General features: G+C 34.8%; 1 protein-coding gene across 23 annotated transcripts in view; it reads right to left on the bottom strand.

Annotated features, from left to right (window-relative positions):
- Nucleotides 1-21,179, bottom strand: part of HDAC9 (histone deacetylase 9) — an 829,181-nt gene that overhangs the window by 108,917 nt on the left and 699,085 nt on the right. The gene's annotated exons all lie outside the window — the stretch shown is intronic.

The raw sequence follows: 21,179 nt of genomic DNA, 5'->3' as shown, positions 1-21,179 counted from the left end.
TTTTTTTTTTTTCATTTATGGAAATTTCTTTAGCTGTCTGTTCCATTTAGCCAAGTACCACTCAACATTTCAGGCCATACTTAAGTTACCTTGTCAGCAAAGTCTTTCCTCAATCAGGTAAACTGATCTACTTCCTCATCTATGTTCCCATAGGTTATGTAAATATTTTACAAGTATATTGCCATAGTTGTATATATGTCCATCTTAATAGACCATGAATACTTATTGTATTTTAAAGACTCAATAAATATTTTTAAATGAAACAAATGAATCAACGAACGATTCAGCAATTAAGAACTAGTTCCACTGAGAAATGTCTAAAATAGCGTTTTGTAAGTACAGTAGCCAAGTACAATAGCATAAGTTCATGCTTCAGAAGAGATAATTTATTTAAATATATAAAATATGTTTTGCTGATTTGTATACCTACAAAAATTTACGTTATTATCATCCGTTTTTAGACTTGAAGAGATCGAGATGTTCATAAGAGACATTTTAAAAATGACAGTAAAAAGCAGCAATCAAGAAAGACTACACATGGACATAGTCTTTTAATAGCATTAGATCGTTCTCATTTTTCATTTGTGGCAAAGGCCCGTAGTTGGAATGGGGGTGGGGGGACAATGTTAAAAAAACAACCAAATTTTAAAAGTATATTTAGATGGGAGAAAAATAACATTTGTCTTATAATCACTACTAAAATCTAATTATACCCATTTTATATATATAACCAATTGCAAATAAAATTTTAAAATGGAAAATTATTAAAAATATTATATGTAGAATTACAGCCCATCATTCATTATTTTTTGGTTGCCAAATCAAGCAGTTTAGCCAGACTTCCTCCAGTAGAACATGGTCAGATTGAACACGACCTATAACTTTGATCATTTGTTATTCTGCAGATGAAGGTCATCCCTACATAGCTTCCTTTATACAATCTGTGGTAATTGTAACACTGGTTTTTAGGAGTCATGTAACATTTATCGATCAAGACAGATATTCTAAAAAAACAAAGGGAAATGTATAAAGTCCTAAAGTTTTGACAAATCATGAATTCTCTGTCTTTGAGCATTGTTTAGGTTTCAAAAGTTATTCAGTAAGTGATCATTTGAGAGACTATTAATTTTTCCCCAAATGGTAGCTGAGCTTCAATATGTATCTCATATATAGGACTCATATTTTCATACTTATTTATCACCCTCTATTATAAATTAGTACGTATAAAGATATTACTAAGCCATTTCTGAAAACTTCAGTCAGATTAGATTTTGTCTGGCCAGCATATTTTCCATGATTTAGTTTTTTTAAAAAGTTAAGTGATAGAGAAAATAAGCTTTGAGATATTCAAGGAAATTACAGGTCATGATTTTATATTAGAAAAAAATTATCATCTGCATTTTCTGGATTGAATGAACACATAACTAAATCTTTTAGAATGTCGCTGAATACAGAGGTAGTTTAAAACACCTTATTTTACTTTGTTCATGTTTATGGTCTCGGGAATTAAGAATGAATTTTCCTAACTAGACAAGTTAGAGCTTAATTTATCTACTACCTTCATTGTTTCTCAATAGACATCCTCTGTACTAAAAGTTTCAATAACAGAATTTCCACTTTTAAGGTGCTGGGTCAGAATTGGTAACTCTGAAACAATGTTCTTTCTTTTCTAACAAGCCACAGGTCCTCAGGAGTGGCATGTGACTCATTTTCACCATCATTAACAAAATGACTTTATATAAAAGGAAAGAAGACTTTTATATCTAAAAATAAAATCTTGCGACACATTATGAAAATTATTTGGCCTGACATTGGACTTTATTATGCTTTGTGTTATTCTCGAGGAACAAAGAAAATCATGCTCAAGAATGAAAAAGAAAACATTTAAGGCGGTCTGGGCAGTTTTAACAGCACGAGTGAAATACAACACCAAACAGGATGTCTCTATTCCCTTTGAACTTGAGGCATCCCATGGACCCTAAGCTACCACTTCTCTGGTTAGTTATGTGGTGCCAGACATTCAGTGGCACTTAATGAAGATAAGTTTCTACCTTGTACTTTTAAAGGTAATGGTGAATGAATCCTGCCAGACCAAATTGAGTGTTTTACCAAAGTCTTTTTAAAGTTGGAGAAAATGAACACATTTTTCTTAGGTCTTAAAATAAAGCAATTGTCTACTTTCTTTTGATTTTCATTGACTGCTGATAAATCTTCAAATCATCAGAAATATTTCCAAGAATAAATATAAATATTTGTTTGTTCATTTTTTTGGAAACGTAGATAAGATGCTAATAAAAAATAAAATTTAAACTTAAGCTCCAAACTGATTGTATCTCACCAATCATTTCCTTCTTTCACAAATAACACTTGGAATTTCCTACGTATTAGGAAAAGCATCTTCTTGATTTTTCCCTTTTGCATGAATGAAACATGTACCTGCTCTTTTTTGAGCTTTCCCCGATTATAACAAATTGATTGATTCTTCCTTCATGGTCATGGAGTCAGGTAGTCCAGAATCAACACCCAGGACACTGTCATTCCTCTTTTTTGGAAATATACTCATGAAAAAGTGGCTACGTATAATTAAATAATTCTTATTGTTACTGGGCTTGTATTTAAGTCCCTATACAGGAAATTTTTGGAAATTGGGTAGAACGAGAAACTTAAGCCTCTGATCTAATGCAAACTCCAGCATTGTACTGTCAAGCTTCATGAGAGAATAGGCTAAAGAGAGCTCCCTCGTGCTACCTGAGGGGAGTATGCTACCCTATTATTTTTAAATTTTTAAATTTAAGCATCAATCGATTGTACCTTATTGCAAATTTTCTTCTTTCATAAAGAAATAGCACTGTAATTCAGACATAGTGTACACTGACCTTGTACACTGACTAAAAATTTGAAGTAACTCCCTTTGGGAATTGATCTTTAGAACAGGATTCAGTGACTCACTCTGATGATCATGTCCTGGTCCCTTTAATCAGAACCCTTCCATAATATAGATTCCACATTCTCCTCTCACGTCTCCTGTCTTTTTGGTTTACTCTACTGCTACTGTAACTATTTTGGGATGTGCAATTCACTAATCCTATCAATTTTTCATTTCTCTTACATGTCTCATTTTCTCACTTCCCTCCTTTAAATAGTTTAAAATTCCTACTACAACAGATAATCACTTCTTTGCCCCTTTCTCACGAATTCAACCCTGTTTAAACTCTATTGTTCAATGTGCCTCCTGAAAATGACACAGTCATGCTGAATGGTCTCACTTTGAAGCGATGTCCATGAAACTAACGCAAGCCCTTAAAGTTGCTTCATGCCATCTCCTAGTAGATTCTCTTTTCCACTCTTAGCTAATTATGTCATATCTTCTCTTTGGTTTTCAAACCTTCAAAATTTCCTCCCCATTCTCATTTTCAGCCATGACCTTGGTTCCTGTTTCACCGAGGAAGAAGTCAATCAGAAGCACACTTCATAAATCTCCTACTGCTACGTTCACACACCTGCCAGCATCTGGACCCACGTGCTTTGCTTTTCCTACTGTTACGATGGATAAACTGTCCATGCATCTAAGTCCAAACCCTCCATGTGTGCACTAGTTCTCATTCCCTTCATAAATCAAGAACATTTCTTCAGAAATTAAGTTCTCTTCTCTCTCCACCAAAGCATTAAATTTTCGCTATGTCCTAGATATGCTGTTATTTTACTAATATTAAACTTTTTAATTCTCACACTCTTCTCTCCACCTACTGCTCCATTTATCTAATCCCCCTTCAGGGCAAAATTCCTCAAAAGATAACTGGTCTATACATACAGTCCTCAATTCTGGCTTTTAACTCATCAAACCAGCAGTGGCCTTTGTGTTACTGAATTCAAATGCCAGTTTTTACCCTACTCCATCAACATCTCATACAGCTGATTATGTTCTCCTCTTTGAACCACTTGCTTCAATTGGGTTCCAGGACATCACCCTCTGCTCATGAAAACCTGCCATTCCTCATCCTGCTCCTTCTCATGACTCTGATGTCATAATGTTAGAGCGCTCCAAGTCTCAGTCTTTAGATCTCTTCTCTAAGTACTCTTGCCCTGTAGGTGATCTCACATGAGCTCATGGCTTCCCATACCATCTATATACTGATAAAATCTACACTTACATGTTTAACTCTGACTTCTATCCTGGACTAAAAGCACATATATCCAATTGCCTTCCGGACAGCTCCACTCAGACATCTAAGAAACATTTCATATCTAATGTGTACAGAGCTGAACACCTGATAATTGTCTCAAACCCGCTTCCAAAACTTTCCCCGTTTCAATGAACATCAACTCCTTCCTGCCTGGTGTCTAGACTCCAAGATCTTGGAGTTATCCTTTATCCTCCATCCCCACTCCTCTCTTACTGAAGATCTAGCCTGTCAGCACATCCAATTTGCTTACCCGTACAATAAATCAAAATATAACCCCTCCTTCCCACTTCCACTTTCCTTCTCCTTCGATCACTCCACCTCAGTCGTACTTGCCTCCTTGTTCCTTAAGCACTACAAGGGAACGTTGCCTCAGGGCCTCTGCCCTGTCCTTTCTCATACCTAGAATGCTCTTCCCTATGGTGGTCTCACAGTTCGCTCCCCCCTCATCATCTTCGGGACTTCATGCAAATGTCATTTATGAATGAGGCCATCTCTGATCACCCTTTTTAAAACTTACTTTTCCCAGCATAACCTGATCCTTTCATTACTTTAATTTTATTCATAGCATATCACTCCTGATATATGTTTACTTATTTTGTTTAGCCTTTAACCACTAGAAAATGCTCTCCAAAAAAACTTTCTGCAATGATGCAAATGTTCTGTACCAGTGCTGCCCAACGTGGCAGTTGCCATCTATGTATGGTTATTGAGCACTTGAAATATATAATTTAATTAATTTAAATTTAAATGACCACATGTGGCCAATGGGTACCCTTTTAGACAGCAGAGCTTGGGTATATAAGCTGCATGAAAACAGAGAGTTTTGACTTTTTAAAACTAATGTAACCCTGGGACCTACAACATCACCAGGCACATAGTAGGTGTCCAATGTATATCAGCTGAATGAATTAAGTACTTTCTTTTCTTTCTTGTTTCATTTTCCTAGTTAAACATTGACCCAGGCCATGGTATCTGGTTGATGAATGGAGCAAAGGTTACATGTTAGCTCCCATTCACCCTGCAGCCCTTTGTGCAAAGCACAAACTACACAGCTATAGTCCATCACCCTAAGTGAGTGACTTGGTTTTGCAGATTATCAGCTGTATAGAGCCTGCAGCTTTCTTTCCTTATGATACCAATATCGCTATCAATGTAAAAAAAGGGCAAGGACACAGTGGGAGAGTCCTAGATATGGAGGAGTTTGCCTATCTCTGTCTCCTATCACTACCTTAATGATAAAAGCACTTAGGCCTCTTTTTTATTCCTTCAATCCTTTTGCCTACTTGAAACCCTGTGTAAGCTCTCAACACTCGGCTTCAGAAGAAAGACCAAGTATTAGAAGTATCACATATTAAAAAAAAAAAAAAGATCGCACATAAACTTAACCTCCTTAAACTCAATAGTAATTATCCTTAGAATATAAATCTTATCTATCTACCAAGAAGGAACTTTTACCAATCTTACACAAGGAACATTTAATGGCATTGTATGTCTCAGACAAAATCAAATACACTCCCTGGAGCCCTCTGAATTTATTTCTGGGTAATTAATCTCCTTTTCCCACTCTGCACTGCCCCTTAATAAAGCATCATGAGACGACAGGTACACAGGCTCCCAGGTGAGGGCCCAAGTCCTTCATGGTACAGTTTTATACTCTTAGTACACAAAATGACTGCCCAGGAGAGAAGGAAAAGAGTAGAAATAACAGAAAGGGAGGCAGATGTAGCTATTTCAGCCAAAGCAGTAAATTTAATAAACCTGAATCCCAACAGTGATGCAAGTCCTAAATGTGTCCTGTTGCTTGCCTCTCCTTGTTTTCAAGGTCAATTTTTTGATATAAACATACACAGAAAAATACATTTTTATGAGCTCTGAAGCCAGACCACCTGTGAATTCCAGTTGTAACTCTTTCATAAATTGGGCCATTTCTTATCTTTTTTATGTTTTAGCTTCTTTATCTGTAAATGGGGATCATAATATCACTGTATCTTAGATTGTTGTTGTAAGTATTAAAAATGTAAATGTAATGTGTTTACTACAGATTATAAACACTTATTAAATGCTTGCAGCTCTTGCTATTGTAGATAGAAAATTTTAAACCACTCAACTAGTTGGTCCAAATACTTCATTTTACACCTGAGGACTGGAGACATCAATTTTTTAAACAGATATTTAGTGTGTGAATGAGGATTAGAACCAAAGTCTCTGTCTTAGTCAGTGTATTTTCCAACATACCACTCTAATACCCACCATGTTCCCTTATTCCTTTCCATTCTTTCCTTGATTATTATATGGAAGTAAAAGGAGTAATCACATCCAGGAGAACTGGAGGGAAAAACTGTGGCTCTGATTGCAAGTATGAAGTTTCTTAAGATTCTGCTCTTCGAGTTTTTCCTTCTCTGATGTGGGAGTCATCACACAGATCAGCTGGCAGTGCTCTCCTCCTTGCCACCAGGGGGAACCCTGCCAAGCTGTCATGACACTATTGCCTCTGTCCTACATGGAAGGTGGCTCCAGGGCTGCTCCTTGATAGATAGATGGGGCCAGCATAGGGGTTTTTAGGTTCTAGATGATAAAACTCCTAAACCTTTGGGTGATCTATTCTATTGGGATCAAGGGTCGATTGTGGTTGACTTTCCTCTTGCCAACCTGAACACCACCTCTGGAGACATCTGTGCGATGAGACAGTAGCAGGCACACTGCAAAGAATAAGAAGCTGGACCCTCACATAACCTCGAGCTATTACTTCGGCCTGGCACTTGCTAGTTATTAAGTCTGGTACTCGGTGATTTACTCTTAAAGTGCCTGCCGTGGTGTCTTTTCTTAATTGCTGATCTCATTTTGCACCCTAGTGCCAAATAGTCCCCCTGAGACTACTGAGTAAAACAACAGGAAAAGTTCCAATAACCATCACGATCCTTAATAAAATGCAGCTCTTAAAGTAGACAACCTTCTTGGAACCATCCCAAGTAGCCTGATACTCTTGTTTTCTTTAGGTACTTCATGTGCCTGTCAGTTACTGAAATTAGCTACATTTAATAAATGATTCCCTCTGCTGGCTACTTGGACAATAAAGTGGTTTTAGGGACTCTGATGTGTGCCTTATTTAGATAATTACCCCCAAACAGGAAGGAAATGTTGTGCATAAGGACGGTGCTGTGGGAAGAAATCTTTGACTAGAAATAACAACATCTGAGAAAATTGTTTATAGTAGGTCCAGAAAACTGCAAATAAGTGAACAGAGCTGGCAACTCTTCTTGAATTTGACATAAGCGATTCTAAATGAGATGGCTGAGTTTTATATAGTGCACAAATATGTTGTCCTACTTCGGGCACACCATGAAAAGGCAGGCTTCTCTTGGAAAAGATGATGATGCTGAGGAGCAACAGAAGGCAGCAGTAACAAAGGAAGACCAAATATGAGATGAACTGACTCCATAAAAGAAGTCACAGGCAGGAGTTCAAGGGACTGAGCAGGATGTTGAGAACAGGACACTGTGGACATCACTAATTTATAGGGTCTCCAGGAGTCAGAGCTGACTGAACAGCACGTAACACACACACACACACACACACACACACACACACACACACACACACACACACACACGTGCTATGAAACCCAGATCAGACAGACCTGCCAAAATATCCCACGCTGTTAGAGTTAAGTAAGGGTCAGCCAAATAAATTAAATCCTGAGTATGTTACCTTGTCCTAACTGTTGGGCTCTCTGAACTTACCTTTGTTTTTTTCATCACTAGCTCTACCTATTCTTTTATGTTTCTAATTTCTGTCTTATTTTAAATTTTATATCAGAGTATGATTGAAGACAAACTTCCACAAATTGTTTAAAAGTAAACATTACCTTGTATTTTACATTACAGTGAATTTCATTACTTTACAGTTTCAAAAAATCTGCTTTTGAAAACGCCATCAATAACAATGTATGTAATATAATCCCAATCACCAATAGACATGTTCTCTGCTTTATTTCTTATTTCTTATCTTAACCAACATGAGTAGTCTTTTTTTTTTTTCCTGTATATGAAAATCTTAGAGATGTTTATGGAAATGCTCACTGAATGAAGAATTCTGCTATCTGTCCCAAATATTATTAGCCTGTACTACTATGTTACCAGCCTGTATCTAAGCTTGGCTAGCTCGACTGACACCCTATTAAGTGGAAGTCTGGGAGATTCTTTCCATCGACATAAATGATCTACTGAAATGTACGGACTAATGCATTTTTGTTAACAATGCTCATTATTACGGTTTTCATCTGTAAATTAGTTTGTAGCATTTAAAAAGCCAGAGAGTTATATGTTATTATCCAGACACAGATCTAGAGCTGTTCAACTCCAATAAGAGTAATATGCTATGCATGCATTAAATTTGTTATAATCCAGAACACTTTCAAGGCACATGGAAAATTTAAGATTATCGAATATAGGCTAACATTTGTTGAATGTTTACTAAATGTAACTCTCTATGTTGAAAAATGGGCTATATTATTTAATCTTCACAAACATAGGAATTAGTCCTATTTGCATTTGAGGAAACTGAGTCTCATTTTGGTAAAGTAAGCTGCCCAGGCCTTATATGCACATGGTAGCAGAGCCAAGTGCTGATCCTAGAAAGTTACATTTCAGAGCCTGTTTTTTTGAACTACTCCCTAATAGTGCTTGGCGGGCTGGATATGGTTTTTCTTTCCTTTTTTGTTTTTTTCATAGCAATAAACAGTACAACATGGACACTTGTATATCTTGAATATACACCCATGAACCAAACTTTTTAAATTAAAAAATAGATTGAATTTATAGAACTTAAACACATTTTAAATGAGCTCCTTTGATTTTTAAAAAGAGAATAATCGCTCAATAAATGAAAGTCAATAAATATCTTTTGAGCCTGGACAATGAGTGAAAGGATGTTTAAGCCCCTGGGGAAACAATATTAACTATAATAGCACCAAATAGCTCAGTTTTAACAAAGTGAAATTAGGGAAAGAAATGGAGGATGAATGGGGAGCACGGGTACCAGGGTCAGGTGCTATTGAGAAGGTGCTATCTAGCCTGAGAAGATAGCCAGGGAACACTGAAGGAGAGAGGGACCCAGATGGCAGGAACATCCTGTGCAAAGACCCTGACGTGAGTCTGGTGTGCTAGACAGATGGAAAGACTTGCAAGGCTAGAGCATAATGAACAAAAGGGAGGATTAAGGAGGATGACGGTGAGGTGGGGAGTAGAGAGAGGTCATATGTGGTAAGAAGTGAAAATGGTATTATATTTATAAGAAGAGAATATTAGACATAAGGATGATCTGCCACAGATGGCCGATGATTTGGAAAAATAATTTCTGAAACTGGTAGTTTCTTTGGTTTATAGACAAATTCTACCAAGTCAGAGAAAAGAGAAAAACAGCAGCGAATAAAGACCTATAGATTACATTGTTATATATGACTAAACCTAAGTCATTCCTGAAACAAAGTGTACATTAGAAAAATATGCATTAATCAAAGCGGAGATTTATAAACTGCATTTTCATAGCCCTAGGCATTTCTTTTACTTCCTTCGTTAAAATACTCTTTTATACAAGTGACTCATTTAGATTGAAAAATTCCACACTAAAAATGTGAAGAAATGCTAGGAGACAAATAAGAGTTTACGGTCTGGTTAGATCCACACAATTTCTTATGAAACGAGCTGGTACTGAAATTTGGAGACAGAGTGGAGGTGGGAGATAGGATGAGAAAACTTCTTTAGAAGTACTACATTTAAAAACAACTTTGAAGAAAATTATATATCTGTGTCTTGTCACTGTTCACACTGTTTGATTGAAAATGCATCACAGTCTGAGATCGAGAGTTCTACAGAGTTCTTTCTACAAGGGATCTGTTAGAGTTCATGGTATTCTACCAAGTAACAATAAAGTGACTTAGGTGAAGAGATCATGCGAAGTTCTTGAAAGTGACTCTTGGTCTGAAACTTCTTGAGGGAAATATTGAGCAAAAAATCCCTAATTATGACTTGCCGGAATCATAAGACTTGGTGCTAAGACAATCAATGCAATTCCTGGTGACTTGTCTGTGATCATGAACCCCAAGGTCACCTGGGGCAAGTTGGAGGTTCTGTTGGAAAGGAGTCGGAAGAGGAAGAGATGTGTGAGAGTCTAGCCATCTCCTTATAAAAACAGAAACAACACCAAAAAAATTGTACACCTGAAACTTACTGGATTTTGTTAATCAATGTCATTAAAAAAAAATTTAAAAAAAATGAACTCATACATATAGGAAACAGATTGGTAGTTCTTAGAGGTAGGGGTGGGAGTAGGCAAAATGGGTAAAGATGGTCAAAAGGCACACACTTCCAGTTATAAAATAAGTCCTGAGATGTAATGTACACCATGGTGGCTACAGTTAATAATCCTGTACATTTAAAAACTGCTAAGAGAGTGGATCTTAAAAGTTCTCATCACAAAGAAACAAATTCGCAACTATGTGTGGTGAAGAATATTAACTAGACTTACTGTGGTAATCATTTCACAATATGTACAAATATTGAATTGCTATGTTATACGCCTGAAACTAACATAATGTTATACTTTAATTATATCTCAATAAAATATTTCAGACATTTTAAAATATCTTTAAATATTTAAATATGCTAAACAGTTCAAAATAGCTGAATATCTTAGCATATATTTCCATATAAGATTGCAAAAGTATTTTGACATGTGAATTCTGAACTCAGCTTGTGTTTGAAAGCAGCAACATCCATAACTTTAATGTATACAATATCATCGACAGCTTGTTATAATATCTAGAGTGTCACATACTGAAAAACAGTGTTTCAAGTCCATTACCTCATTTTATTCTCATAATAGCCCCATATTTAGTCAAAACAGATATTTTTTATATTATTTTTCTTTGAGAAACAAGAACATTAATAAGGCACAGAAAACTCAGTTGGTAGCCAGTTAGACTTAAACTGCAGATCAACTAACTCAAAATCCTGTGTGTTTTCTCTATATAACTAGCCCGGTTCGCAAAAGTTGGTCCCTAGACCAGGAGTATCAGCATCAGCTGGGAACATGGAAATGCAACTTACAGGCCCCACTGCAGACCTAAGAAGTCAGAAATTCTGGGAATGGGGCCCAGCAAGCCTAACAAGGCTCTAGGTGATGCCAGTGCCTGCTAGTTTGGAAACCACTGTACTAGACTGAAATGCATCGATGGCTGCTGAGAGCAGTATTAGGAAAACTTCCTGTAAGTGGAAAGTACACATTCATGCCCCGTAATTTCCTTGGTAACTTCAACAGCCATACATATGCCAATAGATGATTCTCAGTCACACAGATGTGGCTCATATGCTTATGCTACTGGTTACTTAACAAATTATTTGATTAATGCTTCTTTGTATTGATTTGACCTGTAATGTGAATGGGAAACCAATTATTTTAGTTAGAGAGATCATCACAATTAAGGGTTAGAACCTATGGTCATGGACATTTCAGGCCAAGAAAGACAATTTTTTGTCTGAGCTAAAAGCAAAGTCACATTAATAGAATCCACTATTTAAAATTTCTCCTTGATAATGTATTTTTGTTTGTTTTGCATTGTTATTTTATTTTTTACTTTTTGGGGATTCTATTAAATCACTGGAAGTATGGAAAAAAAATACAAAATGGAATTCTGAGCTATAATTTTAGATACTGTCTTTGACTGAGATTTTTAAAACAAGATTTAAAAAAGTAAAATACTATATGTCATTGAATCTAAGACGTCATTGATTATAGCATACAGTAATTGTGACCATTGTTAATATATCACTATGATAATAAAAAGAACATTGCTAATCTAACAATAAAATGCCATCAGATGTAAGAGGCATCCCAATTCAGACTTGTTAAAATATGAAAAGTGCATCTTAGTATCAGTGAAATTCAGTACACATTTTATTATACAGTTGCAGCTGGTGTCCTCCCTTGGGGCAAATTCTGCTTACATTTTTTTCTTTTCAAAAGCAATGCTGATCTGGCCTTGGTTATCATACAGTTATAGTAATTTTGCTCTTGAAAGTTAAGTAGTAGTCATCCTAGTCTAGGGATTGTTTCATGACATCATTAACTAAGCACGGCAGATGGAAAATATTCTTCTATAATTTGGTATCTGAGTTGTCATGTGGTGTAAGGAAACAGGCAATTGAGCGAGAAAATGCAGGCAGGGTAATAGTCAAACATGGAGCACTCATTGAATAATCTTTGGCTGTCATTTCAAAATAAAATCATTCTCAAATCTAAGCTTTGTTTTTTTTTAATACACTGACATTTTTCTCTCTTAATTTTCTATGTTGCATCTTAGATACATACATATATATATACACACACACATATATTTTCTATATATATGTGTATATACACACACACATATATATATATACTATGTTGCATAAGTCATTTATAAATATAAATGTCCTACAAATCCACTACCCCTATCTTTGAATGGGGCCATGTACTCCATGAAGAGTGCAACGAAGAAACTGGTCTGCAGGAATTTTGAGCCAAAGGCTTAGTTCCTGACTGATTCTTCTGCAGCATGCTCCATAGCAGATAGCAAATATAATCTGAAAACTGTAAGCTCCCATATATTTGAAAAGCTCTGCTTATTTTTTTTGACTTGGAGAATTTTATTCAGGTAAGAAATTCATTGTTAGAAAATTCCTTTTTTATATTCTGTATTTTCATAATTCAGAATATGCTTCTATAGTAATTAAATATTCTACTCATTTATATGGGATATTTTTAATAGCCCGTTGAGACAAATGGAAACTATGTTATGCTGGAAGTTAAAAGACATGAGATTGAGCTGTGGTTTTTATTCTTTAGCTCTGCAATTTTGAGCAAGTCACTTAATTTTTCTATCACTTTTTAAAATTTTGCAACTGTAAATGGCTGCTAAATCCCCTTTAGTAATTTCAGGGTAATAAGGAGATCCAAGAATACAGTAATAAAAATGTACAAGAAAAAGGTACTTTATCTGTATTATCTCATTTAATCATAAAAACAGAATGAGTTGATGCAGGAAAGTACCGACCATATTGCCTGGCACAGAGAAAACACTGATTGCCAGCAAGTATTACTACTCTATCATCAATAACAACAATAGTGCCAGGATGAAATTAATGTTCCCATTCCAGTCAAGAAAACATTTTTCAAGAGGTTCAGTGACATTCCTGTGGTCATTCTCAGGGCCCATGCCAGGGTTATGATTTGTCTACTGGATGACCAGACTGTGCTTTCGACCTCAGGGCTTAGTGTCGGCCTTGGTCACTGACAAGTACAGCCTACTGAATTGGCCTTCAGCAGAAAATCTTCTAGATTTCAATTTAATTCCCAAAGTACTGCTTGAAAACACCTTAAAATAATATATATTTTTAAATCTATTACATGACTTCTAGCTTATTTTTTTCCTTAAAGTTTGGATGAGACTCGAAGAATATTAGTATACCACAAAATCCTTTCTGCCAATCTGAACTAGAAAGAAAGAGGGATGCCATATGAAGCATAAAATGGTAAAGAGAAGAGGAAAGATTCATTCTGTGGGTGTATGTGCTTGTGAGAGACAAGGGGTATGGACTGTGGTTTGAGGAATAGTGAAGGCAGGTAGAAGGCATTATTTCCTTCTTTAGCTGCCTCCCTCCATGTTTTTAAGTGCTACATACAGAAAAAGAAACAGAAGCCCAGGAGAAAGTAACAGCCAGACAAGAGGAAACCTATGAACGGATGTCCATTTCAATACTGATTATAATAATGAAAACCTGGAAACAACATAAAGGTCCATTAATAGGAGGAAAGATAAAATATACAACAGTATGCATCCATAATGGCCGAATACATAGAAATTAAAAGGATATGTAAATATTTATGAGTATATGTCAAAACAAAGATATTAAAAGCAAAACAAGTGAGCTTCATAAACTCTATGTACAAAATAATAATTTAATACTTACCTTTTGCTTTATATGGTAAATATAAAACCATACTCACTAAAATAATACTGTATTGTGTGGGTATGTATATGTGTAGTAAAAAGAAACACAAATTATGACAGTGGTTAAGAGAGGAAGAGGAATAGGACTTAGGGACAGTGTTTAAAGGGGAGTCCACGTTCATTTGCAATTTTAATTTCTTTTATAAACAAAAGACAGAGCGAATATAATAAAAATATTTAGCTTTTGCCAATTCTAAATGTTGGAAATTTGTTATATACATCTTTGTGTTATTCTTCATATTTTAAATCATCCATAATTAAAACAATTTAATGGATACATGATTTTAAACAATTTCTTAATTCCCAGATTACACTAGTTTACTCTCTAAAATGATGACATATTAATGTACAAATCCTTGACATGAAGCTTAATAATTGTTTACAATGCCTGCGTGCCTTCCAGTTACAATATATGAAGATCAGCCTGCATTGTAAGACATATCTGAAGTTTGTTTTACATATAAGAAATCTTTGGAAAAACTGAATACTAACTTTTTGTTTTTTAGTGTTTGCTTCAAAGATCAACAACATATTATGGAATAACTATGCCAGGCATAATGTGAGAAGCAAATTAACAAATAGAGACAGACAAAAAAAAAACAAAAACAAAAAACTATACTGTCTCAAAATTGTGTATGTGAATGTGTGTATAAATTTGAAGTGAAGCCTATCCCCTTCTCAGAATGTTTTTAAAAGCATAAAATAAAGTACATAGATAACACAGGAAACTACTATTTTGAAAAAAGCTACCAAAATACAGCGGAAAGTTATGGTATAATACATGAAATTCTGTATTAATGCATCAAATAACTAATTGAGCAGCAGGTCCGGTATAAACCATTAGTTCAAAATAATCAAAAGAGTAACTAATTACTGGAAATATCTACACAACAGTAAGATGATATGAAAATAGCTATCATTTCCATTGGTGACAAGATCGCCTGTTTTACTCATATTTCTATGATTTGTTGCCTACATTTATAATGGGAGGAAAAACATCCATACACCTAATTCATACACCTCATAATAAGCTAGATTAGAAAAATTAATAACGTACTTTTTTCCATTCAAGTTCATGAACCCCACGAATTCTATACATGTACTTCTGGGTGGTCTGTGAACCCAAATTTAAGAACTTCTGAGATGGAACTATATCCACCATCTATTCATCTGCCTCCACTTCTAAACTGTTGCTTAAATCTGCTACAGTTTGGAAAATCAACAAGATAATCAAGTATACTAGTTGTCATGTAAAGAATTAAACAGAATCTCAGTAGGGGCAAGAAGCTGGGTCTATACATTTATAAATGGGCTTTCTGTACCTATTTTTGCATTTCAGAAGTTCTGTTTGTTTCCCGATTCTTACTTGTGTTTCAGATAGCTCAATCACTAAACAAGCATTACTGGATAACTCATTCTACATCAGCATATTAATGATGTCAAGATCCAAGCACACCTTAATAAACCAAGATAAACTGCACAGCTTTTAGGCAGGTAGGGAGTGAGGTATTCTCATCACAAAATAATAATTCTTTACTATTTTTTTTAAAAGCATTGTCATTTATTCCAATTGCTCCCAGAATTATTAAAATGAAGGAATGCATACAAATCTGGAAATGTGAGATGCAGGCACTTCTCTTACTAAGCTAACTTTTAATTGAATGGATATACACTGACTACTTAGAATACTGCATAACTTCCTAAAACTGCTGGCCATTCTCCTCCCAATTTGTTCAAATAAGCCTATGAAATATCTTCCAACAAGTTGTAGTTTTGTGTTGTATATTTTGTGTTCCAATACACTACCTAAATGCTCAGTCTTTTGTTGAATGTTTAGATGTTAAAATGATATAAACAGTATAATTCAAAATTATTAACTCATAATGCTTAATCATTTTTTCCTTATGAAGTAGGTATAATGATTATCTCCCTACTCACCCATTCTGTTAAGGAGAAGATGTTGTTGATTAAGAAATTAACTTGATTACAAAATTAGTGAGGAACAAAGTTGAGATTTAAACACAGATTTTTAGACATCAAAACTTTTCTGCACTTTCCTTTAATTTTTCATATTTATTTCAGGTTCATTATTTAAAGGATTCACTCTCTCACAATCCTGCTTTTCAGAGCAGGGATGAAATTAGTTATATCACCACCTAGATGCTAGCAGGTGTTAATAGCTAGGACTCAGTGCTTCTGTCCAAGGCCCAGTGTTAAAATGTAACCAAGATGTCCCCATTTAATACTTGCATTCTTTTTAATCTATTAAAGGGAAATATTGAACAAGTTACCATTGTCAGAAACACAGGTTTGTGCTAATTAAAATATTATAGGAGATATGAATACATGGTCTAAGACCTAGAGAGAAGTGGGAGTGATGGAGGGAAAGCAACAGCAAAAAAATCATGAAATTGTAATTCACGTAGCATCAAATATATTGGAAGAAAGCATATGACTGACTTACTTAAAAGAGTTCATTTTAGCTTTATTAATTTAAAAACAACAACAAAATGTTATTTAGACTATGTAACAAGCACTATGTAACAGGTCTAGCTTCTGAGGACACTGTACAGAAGTACGTAACAAAGGTGAATCTGATGGCAGCAGGATGGGAAGACATTTGAATAATCAATCCTGCATGATATTCCCCCCGTTTCCACCCTAATCTAAAAGAACTGAAACAATTCAAGTGTAAGGCTGATCCTTCAAGAAGTGGCATTTAGTAGGTGTCTTCCAGGCACTCCTTTTTTCCACATCTATTTGCTGCGGCCTGAAATTCTATTACAAGAAGACAAAGCATTGACTCCACAATTACAGATAAATTATAAAAGATGGAACTGCCAAACAGAACCTTCACTTTAGCTGAAATCCACTCATTTTATAAAAAAGTATAATCAAGTAACAAATAAAGCATGCAAGTGAATGTGATCAAGTTCTTTACATGTTTTGATAATGGAGACAAAATTAGAGATATAGGACAGTCATGGGCATTTTCAGGTAGGGACAGAATCATCAGTGAGAGAAAAACAAGAAAAATAGAGGTAGATTTCACCAAAGTGTTCTGAGTGTGGGTTCAGTCTGTCTTCAACTCCGTGGACAAATAAAATGTTTTGAGCCACACACCTTTATAAACACATGGGGGATGAAACATACATCCATTACTAGCAGATGAAGTAGATCAACATAGCCTTATTTGTTTAACAAAGTTTATTTGATGGGACTTATTTGTTGACTGGTTTAGCACTTAACTTCTTAGAGACTTATTTGTGGAGGAATGACTAATCAAGGAATTTTTGTGCTTCCCTAGGAATAACTCACAGCTAAGTATGAATTCGTTTATACAGCTATCTGCCCCCACAAGAGTGGCAGACAGACATTCACAAAGGTGGGGGTAAGGAATGAGAGGATCACTAAAAAGGATATAACATTCTGTTAAGGAGAAGATGGTAATTCAAGACTCGAAGATACGTTACTTGATATTTTCCCCAACTATTAGCTATTCTTTACTTGTCAAAATATCACTTGTGTATTTGCTGAGGGAAATGGTTTCTATCTCAAGAACTGTAAAACTACTCCATGTTTATTAAAGAAACATTTTCAATGTTTCTATCAGACATGGCTATCATCTTACAATGACTTTTGCATTATTTCAAAGAAAAGGAAAATTTTTATCCATGTGATAAAAGCAATTTGCACATATGAATTCACTACCTGAAGCCAATGAAAGTAGAGAATATATAAATATGTCGAAAATGAAGAAAAATATATTTTTTTGTACGACGAAATTGAACTAAAGCAGCTTATTATTATTATTTTTAATGATGACAACACTGCAAAGCCAGAGGGTGCTGCAATATGGTAAACTGATTTTATTCAATTTCATTGTTTTAACATGGCACTTAGTTGTCATGCCAACCTTCTTAAACCGTAACCTGAAGACAATTAGATCTAAATGAGAGTATTTTAAAAGATAAACTGATAACTTCAAGGTAAAGTTTGAGGTAGGGTTTAGGGCAGGACACAAAGATACTTCAGTTTGGGCCTTAATCCTGGTGGTTAATTGAAAAAACAGAATAGATTTTATTAAAAATTTTTTTTCAATATACATATAATTTTAAATAACTAATTCAAATATTTTATTTAAAACTTTAGCACAAACAAATCTGAATATTTTTGCTATAGTTTCACAGGAGAGAGCACTTAAAACATAAAAATATGAGAGGAGATGAGAGGAAAAATAGTTTTACCCAAGAATCAACTTTAATTTTAAATCACTTCCATATCTGGGCTGAGACTTTTGTCATGCTATCAACCAATTCTTTAAAAAAAACAAATCAGGTAGCTAATTACGTGTTTAAAAACAAACAAAGATGCTAGTTGTTTTGACTTAATTTATCCTTTCCTTTCTGAAATATTAAAGTTATTTTTAAAATTCATTTAAATTCATTTTGTGCTAAGACAACAAAATTGTAGCATCTCTGACATGAATATAATTCTCGAAACTACTCTCTAAAATCTCTGAACATTCAACTTGGAGTAGGGGTGAGTTTTGACAGAACAGGAAAACATTATGAGAAGGCGCAATATTAATTGCCTATCCAGCACTTTCAGACCAAAGCAATGTAAACGCATCTGCCAGGTGGTTAGAAAGAAAATAAAGAGACCCACAGGTGAGCATTCTGGGGAATAACTACACAGCTACCAGTTAATGGGGCAGCATCTCTAGAAAATATTGCTGGAAAGCTCAGGGTGGGCATGAGATGATATATACAAACGGCTGCCCAGATGTGATGCTCTGTTGTTTTTCATTTAAGTATTATGAGGTCAGTTAGTGTCTATCACAGATTGTGCTTGTAAAGTTAAGGGTCTTAGGCACCAAAATGGCCTCTGCAGTGTGCACCCAAGTTCTCTATTCTCATACATTTTATGAAATGTTTTTCTCTTTAGTGGAAAAAGTCCAGTAAAAGTCTTATGCAATTTCATCTAAGTACAAATTCAGGATAAGCACTTTGGTTTTAACCAAATTATTTCAGATGGTAAAATAAATTGTTTTTCTCATCTATGATATATGTGAACTGTTTTAGATAGCTAGCTACTACAATCTCTTTGGGTTCTAAGACTTCCTCTTAACACTGTATATATTTTTTTTCCTTATTAACTGCAAGTAAGAAAGGGCTATTTACTAAATCACTTAAAATTTATGTCTGCCTGATTTTCTTGATAAACTAATCACCTAGTAGAGAAGTGTATGGCCTGTTGAGTAGAAAAGACACAGCAGAGAAGAAATAGATAAAAAGGGGTGAGAGTTTGGAAATATTATAGACAAACTTATACTGGAATAGAAAGCGATGAAGAGTGTCCCCTCGAGTGGATAAAGAAACAGAACAAAATATAGGTCTTAGTTCATTGTACTGAAGTTAACAAGAGGTAGAAACCATGTTTCTTATGTCTACGACTAAAATAAACCATGCTACTATGACATTTGATATTTGACCTTGATTTGGCAAACAAATGAACAAACAAACAAGCAAACAAAAAGGTTAATTCCTTCCAGCTAATTTTGTGAAGTAGAGTTGTTATAATTTGCCCTCCTTGGCTGGGAGGCCAAATATAGGCATTTCTTCTTCCTGAGGGAGCTTCTTGGTTTTAATAACAAAAAACACCTTTTCTAGATTTCCATCTTTGTTCCATATGTTTTCTATTTGGGTTTCTCTAGATTTAGGGTACAAGCTCTTTTTTTCCTTTAATTAGGCTAAACTGTTTACCTATCTTGACCCAAATGAACTTTATTTCTAATGGAAAGACTGACTTCCATTGAGTGGCATTCCATGAAGAAAGAAAAAGTCATAAAGATATCTAATATGACCGAACACCTCTCTATTCAATTTTAACAAAATTGTGAATTATTATGTTTTGTCTAAGTTTGCGGAGTTCTTTCTTTTAGTATGTTTTCAATAAACAACATGGCACTAAGAACCCTAGGTAAATAATAGATGTTAAAAATAGCTACTACCTAACAATGTTACTGGAACAATTAGAGTACAGAAAACTCACATGAGATGCCAACTAAAAACAAAGGTTGGCACGATGCTAGGTCTTTGGTTCTTTTCAAATTAATAAAATGCGCTCAATCCTAATTTATCTCGCTCACTTAAAACTATTTGGGTTGTTTTTGATTTCTTTGTTTTCAAACCCTCCCCCTACCCCAGTAACAAAAACACAATAGCAAATCTTATTCTTTGTGCAATTTTACATTTTTCCTTCTCTTTTTTAGATATCTAAAGTGCCAACAAACATTTATATGTGTGGAATACATATCTATATATATCTATATATCTATATATACTATATATCTTGTTTTCACACTTGGAGAACACAGAAATTATTCTTAAAGAAAGCTTCTTTCTAGCTAGATTGTGTTAGTCACATCATTCAAATGCAATATAACACGAAATTCATTTGTTCATTTGGTGTCTAGCTACTAAGGAACACAGCCAAAAAATTAACCTTTGCAATACAACAGAAGATCCTGAACATTGTCCAAAGACATGTATGGAGCCTGCGTGCACAGGGAACCACGCTTTGTATCCAGACCAAACAGCATAGCATTACTGGGAAAAAGCTATTTTTACTCCATGTACAATGGAATAAAATCAGTGACTTCTATTCTCTTTGTAAAAAGCCCAGTAGCTTTTGTAGGCTCATGACCTTTCAAAGTTATTCAACATATTTCAAGTAGAAGCCCTATCACTTCTGCCTTTAATACCAAAATGGGACTCCTGAAAAACATAAAGGTTCTGAAATGTCCTATCAAGTCCACCAAAGGAAACAAATTAACTTTGTTTTTCTAAAACGCCGATTTCTACAAAGAGATGAATCTTGACAGAGCCGTGAACACCATCTGATTCATTTTCAAAAGTCTCACCTAAGTTTACTAGACACATGTG

The sequence above is a fragment of the Pteropus medius genome, unplaced genomic scaffold (assembly GCF_902729225.1).
Source record: "Pteropus medius unplaced genomic scaffold, Ma_sr-lr_union100, whole genome shotgun sequence".
NCBI classification, from domain to species: domain Eukaryota; kingdom Metazoa; phylum Chordata; class Mammalia; order Chiroptera; family Pteropodidae; genus Pteropus; species Pteropus medius.
The sequence above is the reverse complement of the archived record's forward strand: the minus strand, read 5'-3'. Positions and strand labels throughout refer to the sequence as shown.